The 11,400-nt window shown below is 41.1% G+C and overlaps 1 pseudogene; it reads left to right on the forward strand.

Moving 5' to 3' along the window:
• The first annotated feature begins 749 nt into the window (after window positions 1-749).
• On the forward strand, window positions 750-10,471 carry LOC118675597 (annotated as a pseudogene).
• The last annotated feature ends 929 nt before the right edge of the window (window positions 10,472-11,400 follow it).

An 11,400-nucleotide genomic window follows, 5' to 3' on the forward strand; every position in this document is an offset into this window, starting at 1 on the left:
ATTCAGGCAAGATTTTAGTGTAAAAGAGCAATATACAAAAATCAATTATATTTCTATATATTAGCAATTAACAGTCTGAAAATGAGATTAATAAAACATTTTTATTTAAAAGAGCATTAAAAATATAAAATACTTAGAAATGAATTTAGCAAAATAAGTGCAATACCTGTACTCTGAAAACTACAATACATTGTGGAAAGAAAGTAAAGAAGATCTAAACCAATGGAAAGATAGCCCATGTTCATGGATCAGAAGACTTAATATTGTTAAAATGCTAATACTTTCCAAATTGATCTACAGCTTAAATGCAATCCCTATAAAAATTACAACTGGATTTTTTTCAGAAATTGACAAGGTGATCCTAAAATTCCTATGGAAATGCAAGGATTGACTCAGAGTAGTCAAATATTCTTGGGGAAAAAACAAAGTTGGAGAATTTATACTTCCTGATTTAAAACTATACGTCAAATATACAATAATCAAGACATAGGACAAACATCTGGACCACAGAAAGAGTTGAGAACCTGTAATCATGGCCAAATGATTGTCAACAAGGGAAATTCAATGAGGGAATAGCCTTTTCATTGAATGGTGTAAAAGAATAATGTTGTACCCCCTATTTTACATCACATAAAAATGCATTGAAAATAAATAAAAAACATAAATGTAAGACTAAAACTATAAAACCATTAGAAAATAATGTAGTTATAGATCTTGTGATTTGGGGGTTAAAGAAACCCCTCTTAGACATGATGCTAAAAGCACAAGTGAGAAAAAAATATAATAGATGAATTGGACTTTATTAAAATGAAAGACTTTTGTCCTGAGAATAATACCCTGAAGAAAGTGAAAAGACAATCCACAGAACAGGATAACATATTTTCAAACCATTTATCTAATAGCCAGAATATATAAAGAACCACAACAATGTAATTAAAGGATAACCCAATTAAAAATGGACAAAGGATCTGAGTAGACATTTATTCAAAGAAGATATATATACTAGAGGCCCATGGGTTGAAATTTATGCACTGGTAGGGTCCCTAGCAGCTGCAAGTCGTGGCCTCCCCTTCTTTCCCCAGCCAGGCAGCCAGCCTGCCTCCTGGTCAAACTCCTTGAAGAATTCTGGTTGAGGGGGCAATTTGCATACTACCCTTTTATTATATAGGATATGTATGGTATATATATATATATATATATCCAATAAGCACATGCAAAGGTGCTCAACATCATTAACCATTAAGGAAATGCAAATAAAAAGCACAATAAGATACCACTCCAGACCCAGTAGAATATATCTAAATAAATAGATAAATGATAACAAGTGTTGACAAAGAGGTGGAGAGATCAGAACTCTCATGACTTACTGGTGGGAATGTAAAATGGGGAGGCCTCATTTGAAAACTTTTGGCAGTTCCTCAAAAGATTAAACATAGAATACAATATGACCCAGCAATTCCTCTGTTAGGCATTTATCCAAGAGAAATAAAGAGATATGGTCACACAAATTCTTCTACACAAATATTCATAGAAGCATTGTTCATAATATCCAATAAGTGGAAATAACCCAAATGTCTAATAGCTGATGAATGGATAAGTAAAATACAACATATTCATGCAATACAATATTAGCCAGTCTATACTAATAAAAGGATAATATGCTAATTAAATCAGATAAACCAGATGTCTTCCAGACGTCATTCCAGATGATCTTCCTGACAATGCTGAGGGCGTGGTTGGCCTGCAAACCACCCATGGCCCCTTGCCCAGGCTGGCCCAGCCCCCAAGTGGTAACCCCCTACCCTGATTGGGGGCATGGCCAGCCTGCAAACTGCCCCCAGCATGGCTGGCCTGCAAATCCCCGGTGGCTGTTTGCCTGGGCCAGCCCTGCCCACTAGCAGGGACCCCCACCCCAGTTGGGGGCATGGCCAGCCTGCAAACTGCCCCCAGCCCCTCCCCCCAGTGGGGACCCTCCACCCTGATCTGGGGCCCCCTTCAGGGCAGGCCAGCCAACCCCCTCCCATGCACCAGGCCTCTATCCTATATAACAAAAGGATAATATGCAAATTGACCCTAACAGCAGAACGACCAGAACAACTGCTGGACCAGTCACTATGAGGCACATTGACCACCTCTTGGTCCCTTTCCCTGGCCAGCAGGCTCTGATTGCCTGATGGCCACCCACGGCAGGGGTGGGGCTTGTGAGCAGGCGGGAACAGTCGACCTCTCAGTCCCTTCCTCTGGCCGTCAGGCACTGATCACCCAATGGTGAGCAGGGAACCAGAGGTGGGTGGCAGGGGGGAGTGGGGCCAGCTGCAGGCAGCTGGGGAAGATGGTTCTGATCACAGGCCAGACCTAGGGACTGTACCAACACATGAATTTCATGTGCCGGGCCTCTAGTAATGAAATAAAGAACTTAAATGCACTGCAACATGCGTGCATCCTGAAAGAAAGAATCCTATATAACAAAAGCTTAATATGCAAATTGACAGAACAGCAGAACAAAGGGCAGAACTACCGGTTACTTTTATGTGCACTGACCACCAGGGGCAGACACTCAATGCAAGAGCTGCCCCCAGCCCAGACACCCCAGGCCAGCCAAAGTGGGTACCAGCAGGGACCCCCCCTGATCACCCAGCCGGTTGCTCCACAGAGAGAGGCAACCGGTGGCGGTGGCGGGGGGTGGGGCCAGGCTTCCCAAGGTGAGTGCCAGTGGGGGCTCCCCTGATCACTTCACCAGTTGCCCTACAGATTAGTCCTGATTGCCAGCCAGGCCTAAGGACCCTACCTGTGCATGAATTTCATGCACCGGGCCTCTAGTATAAACATAAAAGCTCATATAGGATGGGGGTGGGGGGCTGGGCTGCAGCCAGGGCTGAGCAGGAGCCCTGGAGCCACTGCTGCCAGGCTAGGGAGGACCGGTGCTTCTCAGGGCCAGCCTGGATGTCTGTCGAGCTATATGTACACTGCCTGGCATCTCCTCCCTGTCCCAGGCCCACAGCCTCCTCATTCTGAACAATTTTGTCTAAGGAAAGGGGAAGTGTACTAAGCAAGGTTCATCAGGAGCCTAGGAGACACATTTTGGAAATGATAAACTTGCTGATCTCGAAGAGGCAAATCCACTCTCCTTTAAAGAGTTTCTGAAAACCAAGAACCTCAGCCTGTTGAAAGAGGACACTGAGAGAGAAGGAAGATCATGGCTGGTAGGATGGCAGTGAGGAAGAGAGTGTGAGTGAGTGAGTGAGGGAGCAAAAAGAGACTGTGTGGTTGTGTTGTGTGTGTGTGTGTGTGTGTGTGTGTGTGTGTGTGTGTGATTGTTAGATTCTGCATAACTTTTGGGGGCTACTGGACCAGGCTCCCCTAGCCAGGCAGCCTCTGCTACCACTGCAATCTCTCCAGGGACGGCCAGTTCTGCTGCAGAAGCCACGCCATCTTGAAGGGGAGAACTGTTATGACTGGGAGCCCAGCCTCACCTCCACCTAGGGTGCCCTCAGACACCACCCAGGACCCTACAGCCCCTCCAGTCAGGGACCTGCTGCCTTGGCTGCAGACACACGTATGTGGAGACTCCAGCCTCCCCAGCTTCAGGCTCCTGTGAGTTCTGGAGTGTACTCCCCTCCCGCCAGCAAGATGCTTTATCCCTGGTAACTGTGACCTCATGAACAGCCAAACCTTACACAGCAACAATGGGCTCTGAGACCATGCAAGAGAACAGCCAAGCCTTACACAATAACTCAAGGTGCTGCATCCACACATGAACAGCCAGCATCATCCCTGGGAGCCAAGCCTTATGCAGCAACCCCAGATGCCACAACCATTCTAGCTACCACTAAGCCTGACACAACAACCCTTGATGCTGCAACTGAACATGAACAGCTGGGCCCCACACAGCAACCCCAGGTACCTCCCGCAGCAACTCCAGGTGTCGCGACCACACAAATTTCCTCCAAGCCTGACACATCTACACTGGACCTGTTGACCATGCGACTGGCCGCCAAGATCACATCTGCAGTCACAGGACCAGTACGACTCAACACCTAGATTCTTCAGTGAAAATAAAAAATGGGGACACAAAGAAAAGAAAAGGAGAAATCTCCAGAAAAGGAACTAAATGAAATGGAGGCATGCTATTTGTCAGAAAAAGAATCCAGAATAAGGGTCACACAGTTCATAAACTGGATAGATGAGACAATCAACAACTTATATAAGCATCAAGAGGAAATATAGAGTGGTATAGCTATAATAATAAAAAAAACAATATGGAAGGTTTCAACAGTTGACTAGAAGAAGCAGAATACTGAATTAGTTAATTAGCAGACAGGACAGATTATTATGACCACCCCATCAGTACTTTGTTAGGCCACCTTTTCCCTTCAATACTGTGGCAATTCTTGGCATTGACTCCATGAGATGTTGAAAGGTGATGCGAGGAATCTGACACCATGCCTGTTGAATAGCACTGTCCAATTCTGTAAGATTTGATGGTTGTGGAACCAGCTGCCTGATGGCTCTTTTAACTTCGTCTCACAAATGCTCAATTGGATTGAGATCTGGTGATTGTGGGGGCCACCTAAGCAAGGTAAAGTCTCCCTCATGTTCTTGAAACCACTCCTGCACAATATGATCTCTGTGGCATGGCGCATTGTCTTGTTGGAAGAAGCCATCTCCATTGGGATATGCCATCAACATGATAGGAAGAATTTTATCAGCAATGATACTTAGGTATGTTGTGCTATTCAGACGTTGTTCCACATGAATTAAAGGGCCCAAACCATGCCAGGAAAGCATGCCCCAAACCATAACACTGCCCCCACCAGCTTGAAGAGTTATACTCTTGCATGTGGGGTGCATGCTTTCATGCTGTTTCCACCAAATTCTCACTCTGCCATCTGCATGATGCAACTGGAAATCTGATTCATCGGACCCCATGACCTTTTTCCAATGCTTGACTGTCTAATCCTTTTATTCCTGTGCGAATTGGAGATGTTTTATCTTGGTAACTGCAGACAGCAAAGGTGTTCGAACAGGCCTTTGGCTTCCATATCCCATATGATGCAGTGTACAGATAATTTGCCTACAAACGTCAGGTGGTCATAATAATCTGGCTATATATATATATATATATATATATATATATATATATCCCACGTTCAAATGCTGTTAAATAAAATTGTTTACCCATATCTTCAGAAAAAAATCACTTCTACTATCATGGTAAACAACCTGCTTCCCTATTTATAATGGTCTGTCCCTCTAGCAACTTCAGCGCGAAATTATAGCTAATTTGCCTACAAACATCAGGTAGTCATAATAATCTGGCCACTCAGTGTATATATGCTATCTGTAGGAGACCCACCTAAGAACAAAAGTGGGTCACAGACTGAGAGTGAAGGGCTGGAAAAATATCTTTCAGGCAAATGGAAATGAAAAAAAAAAAAAAAAAGCTGGGATAGCAATATTTATATCAGACAAAATGGAGCTCAAAGTGAAGGCCATAACAAGAGATAAAGAAGGTGACTTCATAATACTAAAGGTATCAATACAACAAGAAAATATAACTCTGGTAAACATATATGCACCCAAAACAAGGACACCCAAATCTATAAAAAAACTTCTGGAAGAAATCAAGGGAGAGACTGACAACAATATAATCATATTAGGGGAATTTAATACACCACTGACATTACTGGATAAATCTTCTGGACAAAAAATCAATAAAGAAATAGCAATCCTAGATCAGGTGGACTTAATTGAAATATTCAGAACATTTTACCCCAAAGCTATAAAATATACATTCTTCTTAAGTGCACATGGGACATTTTAAAAAATAGACCAGATATTTGGATCACAAGCAAAGTCTCTCCAAATTCAAGAAGATTGAAATCATATCAAGCATCTTCTCAGACCACAATGTCATAATATTAGAAATCAACTACAATAAAAACAATTAAAAAATCAAGCACTTGGAGGGATAACATGTTATTAAACAATGACTGAGTTACCAAAGAGATCAAAGAAGAAACTAAAAGCATTCTGAAAATAAATGACAATGAAAACATAATAATCCAAAATCTATGAGGCACAATGAAAGCAGTCTTGAGAAGGAAGTTCATAGCCCTACAGGCCTACCTCATAAAACAAAGAAAAAATGGTAGTAAATTATCTAACTCTGCAATTTAAAGAGTTAGAAAGAGAGCAACAAGAAAAGCCCATAGTAAGCAGAAGGAAGGAAATAATAAAGATCAGAGTGGAAATAAATGACATAGAGACCAAAAAAACAATACAAAAGATCAATGAAACCAAGAGCTTGTTCTTTGAAAGAGTAAACAAGATTGATGAACCTCTAGCCAGGCTCACCAAGAAACAAATAGAGAGGACCCAAATAAACAAAACCAGAAATGAAAGACTTGAAGTAACAACCGACCCCACAGACATACCAAGGATTGTAAAAAAAAAAAAAAAAAAAAAAAATTCTATGAACAACTCTACTCCAACAAACTGGACAACCTAGACAAAATGGACATATTCTTAGAAAAATGCAAGCTTCCAAAACTCAATCAGGAAGAATAAAAAAACCTGAATAGGCTGATAACTACTGATGAAATTGAAACAGTAATCAAAAAACTTCCAGCAAACAAAAGCCCTGGACCAGTTGGCTTCACAGGGGAGTTTTACCAAACATTCAAAGAAGAACTAAAACCTATCCTTCTCAGAATATTCCAAAAAATTCAAGAGGAAAACACACTTCCAAGCTCTTTCTATGAAGCCAGCATTACCCTAATCCCAAAGCCAGATAAAGACACCACAAAGAAAGAGAATTACAGGCCAATATCCCTAATGAACATAGATGCTAAAATTCTCAACAAAAGTCTAGCAAATCGGATCCAGCATTACATTAGAAAGATCATACACCATGACCAGGTGGGATTTATTCCAGGGATGCAAGGCTGGTTCAATATTCATAAGTCAATAAATGAGATACATCACATAAACAAATTGAGAGACAAAAATCACATAATCATATCAATTGATGCAGAAAAGGCATTTGACAAAATCTAACACTCTTTCCTGATAAAAACTCTCTGCAAAGTGGGAATACAGGGGCCATACCTCAACATAATAAAAGCCTTATATGACAAACCTACAGCCAACATCATACTCAATGGGCAAAAACTAAAACCATTTTCCCTAAGAACAGGAACAAAACAGGGATGCCCACTCTCACCACTCCTTTTGGACATAGTCCTAAAAGTGCTAGCCATAGTGATCATACAAGAGGAAGAAATAAAAGGCATACACATTGGTAAAGAAGAAGAAAATTGTCATTTTTCGCAGATGACATAATATTGTACATAGAAAATCCTAAATACTCCATCAAAAAATTACTAGAATTAATAGATGAATTCTATAATGTAGCAGGATACAAAATTAACACCCAGAAATGTATGGCTTTTTTATACACCAATAATGAACTCACAGAAAGAGAAACAAAAACAAAAACAACAACAACAAAAAATCCCATTTGCCATTGCAACAAAGAAATTAAGATACCTAGGAATAAATTTAACCAAGGAGGTAAAGGATCTGTACTCAGAAATGATAGGACTCTGAAAAAAGAGATAGAGGAAGACATAAAAAAATGGAAGATTATACCGTGTTCATGGATTGGTAGAATCAACATCCTTAAAATGTCAGTACTACCCAAAGCAATCTATAGATTCAATGCAATCCCCATTAAAATACCAACAACATATTTCAAAGACCTAGAACAAACTCTCCAAAAATTCATCTGGAATAAATAAAAAAGAAGACCCTGAATAGCTGCAGCAATCTTGAGAAAGAAGAACAAAGTTGGAGGGATCACAATACCAGATATCAAGCTATACTACAAAGCCACTGTTCTCAAAACTGCCTGGTAGTGGCACAAGAACAGAAATATAGACCAATGGAACAGAACAGAGAACCCAGAAATCGACCCAAGCCATTATGCTCAATTAATATTTGACAAAAGAGGCAAGAGCATACAATGGAGTCAAGACAGCCTCTTCAATAAATGGTGTTGGGAAAATTGGACAGATACATGCAAAAAAAAAAATGAAACTACACCACCAACTTACACCATACACAAAAATAAACTCAAAATGGATAAAGGTCTTAAATGTAAGACAGGAAACCATAAAAATCCTACAAGACTCCATAGGCAGCAAAATATCAGACATTTGTCATAGCAATGTCTTTACTAATACAGCTCCTGGGGCAATGGAAACTAAGCAGAAAATAAACAAAGGGGACTACATCAAAATAAAATCTTCTGCACAGCAAAAGAAACCAGCAACAAAACAATAAGGAAGCCCACTGCATGAGAGAACGTATTTTCCAATGTTATCTCTGATAAGGATTTAATCTCCAAAATTTATAGGGAACTCATACAACTTCACAAAAGGAAGATAAACAATCCAATGAAAAAATGGGCAAAGGACCTAAATAGACACTTTTTGAAAGAGGACATACAGAAGGCCAAGAGACATATGAAAACATACTCAAAGTCACTAATCATCCTAGATATGCAAATAAAAAAAAATGAGGTATCATCTCACACCTGTCAGAATGGCTATCATCACAAATCAACAAAGGGCAAGTGCTGAAGAGGATGCGCCAAAAAAAGAACCCTCTTGCATTGCTGGTGGGAATGCAGACTGGTACAGCCACTGTGAAAAACATTATGGCGTTTCCTCAGAAAATTAAAAATGGAACTTTCATTTGACCCAGTAATCCCACTTTTAGGAATATATCCCTAGAAAACTGAAACACCAATCATAAAGCATATATGCACCCCTTTGTTCATAGGAGCACAATTTACAATAGCTAAGATTTGGAAACAGCAGAAGTGCCCATCAGCAGATGAGTGGATTAGAAAACTGTGGTACAGCACACAATGGAATACTGCACTGTTGTAAAAAAGAAGGAATTCTTACCATTTGCAACAGCATGGATGGAACTGGAGAGTATTTTGATAAGCAAAATAAATCAATCAGTGAAAGATAAATATCATTTGATCTCACTCATTTGTAGACCATAATGAACAACATAAACTGATGAACAAAAATAGAACCAGAGTCATAGAAGCATCAAACAGACTGTCCAACATATGAAGGAAGGTGGGGAGTGAGGGGGTAAGAGATCAACTAGAGGACTTGTATGCATGCATATGAGCATAACCAACGGACACAGACAGTAGGGGGGTGAGGGCATGTGCTGGGAGTGGGAGCAGCTGGGGAGAGGTCAATGTGGGAAAAAGAAGACTTATGTAATACTTTAAACAATAAAGAATTTTAAAAAATTTAGTGCAAAATTGTAAAATATCTCATTGATAATTTTTACATTGGTTACATTTTGAAATGCCAATATTTTGGATATAGGAGTTAAAGAAAAACATTAAAATTATTTTTTTTTTAAAAAAAAGGAAAGAAGACATGGCCAACACAGCAGACTTCATTCAAAGGATGCCACAAGGCACTCACTGGGCCTCAACTGTAGCTCCCTGGCCTCATACCTGTGGGCTTCAGCCTGGAATACCAGCAGTCATTTTTGGAAGACCCAGTAGGGGCTAGAGACCTCCTGGAGGAGGACGAGCACGAGGATGAGGATGGGTGGGATAGGGCCTACATGCTGTGGAGCAGACCCATTCCTTAAGGGTCTCAGCGAGTGCGTTGCCCTACAGCACATACATCTCCTTCTTCTCCAGCCCATCAGAGTTGGCAGGCCGAGCCCTGCTCCCATGGACACTGAGTGACTGATTCTAGAGTCTCTCCAGTGGTGAGCGCCAGCGTAGACTTTGCAGTCCATAGATAGTTTTTTGGGGGACAGGCACCTTTGGATGCTGCAGATAAGTTAGTAAGCACTGAAAGATGAGAATTTGAAACTTAGAAGAAAGTTGATGGAGGTACAGAGCTTCTCTGAGATGCAAACCTAAATGGTAAGGACGTTTTAGTGGAAATTAGAAGCAAAAATGATCAAGGAGGAGAGTGCCTATCACAACCTGGAATCCGTGGTTCAGCAGGTAGAGCAGAACCTGGAGCTGATAACCAAATGTGCAGTAAAGGTAGAAAGTCATGTCATGAAACAAACAAAACATAAGCTCGCTCCTGGCACAGGTCTGAAACTTCAAGCCCAAGAACAGCCCTGCTTGGGCCAGGGCACCAGCATGATGGTGGTGAAGCAGAACAGGGACTTGGCCTTGCAGAACCTGAGCATGTTCATGAACAACAGGCACTCCTCCATCAAGCAGCTGGTTTCTGGAGCCCAAACGTTCAACCTTGTTGCTGAAATCCTTAAATCTATAGATAGAATCTCTGAAATAAAAGAGGATGGGAGGAGGAGTCTTGAGAAACTTCTAGCTCGTAGCTCTGTTTACATCCTGCAATCACCACTTACTGGATTTGAAAATGCCTTTGTGTCTGTAAACATGTAGTCTTCACAGTAAAAATACTTATCATGAGATGCTAATTTCATGAACTAGAACAGTATTATTAGCTGACCGCAAAAAGAAGCAGCTAATCTCTGTAGTGAGTCTCACTGAGGTTTCTAGTCTATGCAGCCCTTCCTTCTTGGTGAATTCCCAGTTGTTATAGACTCAGTGATCTACTGGAAGAGATGCTTATATAAGCTGCTGATGTTTTTAAGTTACTAAACATGAAAACAGCAGTTCTGTTATATGAGTCTTCCATTCTTATTCCATAATGTTCATTCTAAGATAAGTTCAATCAATTGCCCTTGATTTCACACGTAAAGGAAAACACTAAATTAACTGAAATTCAAATGATTGCCTTGGAACCTTATGCCTTTTTGCCATTGCTCAGTGCCCCCTCTGGCTCAGTCCACTCCTACAGCTTTCACAGGGGTGGCTTCTATGATTTATGGCCTGAGTGTGGACACCCCATGTAGTTGGACGCTGCTTTCCTCCTGGAGGAACCATGGTTGGCACAGATTCTACACCATGAGGCCATCAAAATGCACCTCTTTAAGGGGCCTCAGGTTTGAAAAAAAATGTTTTTGATGGAGGATTTTGATACACATTTCAAGTGACCTTTTGTATAATGAAGTGTAGAATTCAGGAATTCAGAGGAGGCGTAGAGCTTTCCTGGTTAGCATGAATCTCACAGGCTGCCTTTCCAGCTGCTTTCTGATGTAGGGAGGCATAACATCACTCTGTGTCTTGCTGGCTGTTTTCCTGTAGATGTTATTTTTTAAAACAAGGGCTCCCTCCTTTTCATGTTGACAACTTTCTTAATAAATTCTAAGATAAATCTCCCCCCCCCCCCCAAAAAAAAACCCCATCCTGTGCCAGGCCAGCTCAGACAAGGGTTCAGTGAGCCTGAGGGGGGGGGGCAGTAAAGGATG

The sequence above is a fragment of the Myotis myotis genome, unplaced genomic scaffold (assembly GCF_014108235.1).
Source record: "Myotis myotis isolate mMyoMyo1 unplaced genomic scaffold, mMyoMyo1.p scaffold_m19_p_2, whole genome shotgun sequence".
Lineage (NCBI taxonomy): Eukaryota > Metazoa > Chordata > Mammalia > Chiroptera > Vespertilionidae > Myotis > Myotis myotis.